A 2,433-nucleotide genomic window follows, 5' to 3' on the forward strand; every position below is an offset into this window, starting at 1 on the left:
GTGCCCAGGAAAAGCCAGAGGCAGAGCAAAAACTTGGACATTTGCTTGGATTTTAGCAACTTGCCCAGCCAGGAGGACAGGGGGCCAAAAAAGAAGACATGTCCAGGAAAACCCGCATGTATGGTGACCCTAGCTAAACCCTGCACCTTCCTGAAGTGCCACTTTGATCTCATTCCCTTCCCTGAGCTGCTGCTTTGGTTTCTACTCCCTGCACTTTGTTCTCTGCCCAATCTGCTGCCATTCTCCCTCCTCTCTCCCCATTATGCTGCATGCCACATACAGAGACTACCCATGCCACTTGCGACACACATGATCTGGGTTGGTCGCCCCAATCTAGTCCAACACCTTATGCAACATGGGCCACAAGATTCATCATGTAATGAGCCCAATACTTTTTAAATAGCAAAAATACATCTTCCCAGAATGGCATCCAGTTCTATGAGTTCACAATTGGCTGCTGCCACCTGGCCCAGAATTCATGCTGATGAGCAATGGTAGCAGTTCACAAACTATGCCCCACTAAATACCCTTTATGGTTCTTGCACCTTAAGTACTACCTTGCTTTAAAGGTAGTGCTGCTCCGAATGCATGTAAATACTCAAACCCTGCCTCTGAATAAAATGTCTTTTGTCAGACTTTCTCTGTGGAAGCAAAACCAGTATCTATGGGCAACATTTGTAAGGAAATAGGGTGGCATCAGTAGAAAAACGCAGTCATAATCAAAGCCTTTATTCAAAGGAGTTAAATCCTTTGACATGACAGATTCTTAGCCCTTACCTACCACCTGTTCAGAAAGACATACTTGTTATTCCACCCATTTGTTCTCAATGTCAAAGGATATTTTAAAAAGGAAATATTAGGGGCTTATTCTGAGAGGTGTAAAATGCTTTTTTTGCAAGGTCATTAGGAGTTATTGGTACTTGACGCCTCATAGGGAGCCTCCTCCAGAGCCCGCTTTCTAAAGACTCCTGTCGGCTTCAGTGACCTTTGGATCAGGCCTAGCTCATAATTAATGTTACTTTCCATGAAAAATACTGAGGGCTACCAGGCAAGAAGCAGTCAGCATAGAAACCAAAGCTCACTGGCTTCAAGGGGATTATTTGCTTTCACTCACAGACAGGTCAAAGAAATTCTGCGGCTCTAACAACAATGCACTCACATATCCAGTTCATTAAACGTGGTCCGTTTATAATGAATGAACCTCAAATTAGATATGATTTCCAGCATCCAATTTACATTGTAAGATGTTTGTGTTTGGAATTTCGGAATCTGAGCAGTATAGAAAGCAGACTTTGATAAGTTTTTAATTAAACTGATAGTATCTCTTTAAAAGCTAAAATACCTACAATAAAAAAGGACACAAGTAATAATAGACGGATTTTATAAGGCTTAGCGGGCAAGCTATCATACTTTTCCTTCTTAAGCACATTGCTTGCTTTGTGAAAGAGTCAGGCTGCTTTTGTAAAGATGTGTATTCTGTATCTGATTGCTTCTGTGAAGAACATTTAAAGAAGGTTAGTCACCTCTGGCTCTAAGAAGTATTGTGTGTTAAAAGTTCCACGATACACTGCTGTTCTGTATTTCAAAATGGGAGGGCTGTAAACCTTTCCTACTGCATTAAACAGGCCTCCATCTCATTCTCTGTCTCTGAAATTGGGCTTTGCCCATGTGCACCGGTTTCTAGATTATCAAATGACATCTCTATTCAATTATGCTGTAATTACAGAGTAACTACAACCATTCATAAAATATTAACCAGCACCCTGAAGAAGGTTACATTTTCAAAGCTTTGTTCTGCTTGCAGAAAAATATGTGGTTAGGGACTGCAGTATAACACAAGAACAAGTCTGTGGGTGCAAGTAGGTAGCAAACAAAGGAGGAGGTTTTTCAAACATGCAAAAAGGAGCTAGTGGGAACTGAGCACTTTTCAGGGGAAGCTGCACAATTGACTTTGTGTTTAACATGTGAAAGCATCAAGAGACATGATGCTATCACTGCAAAGATTTGCCTCTGCATACAAACGTAAGCCCCTACTTTGTAATGCCTTGGAAGTTCACAGATTGTTTGACCTACGTTGAGCAATATGGAAGTCTTTGATGCTCTTCTTGGCTATAAGGGGTCTGCCCTAATTGAGATACTACCAAAATCAGAGCCTCAGAACCAGACTAAGGGTACCTGAAAATTCAAAAATAGGTACTCCAATTATAAGTCTTTGGCTCATGTAAATCAACACAGCTCCTTTGAAGTCCTCGGGGCTATACCAGCCAATCTTGGCTCAGCACCTATCTGTTCCTTCATATAAAAGAGAAGCAATCTTCCATTTCAACTCAAACACAATACTCTGTTGCTTGTCCTGAGCAATGAAAAACCCTAATATGAACACCACAAAAGAAGTTCCTGCCCAGAAGAGCTTTCCATCTTTCCACTCTTCTG

This window comes from Gavialis gangeticus, unplaced genomic scaffold (assembly GCF_001723915.1).
Source record: "Gavialis gangeticus isolate Ggan-Ray unplaced genomic scaffold, GavGan_comp1, whole genome shotgun sequence".
NCBI lineage: Eukaryota > Metazoa > Chordata > Crocodylia > Gavialidae > Gavialis > Gavialis gangeticus.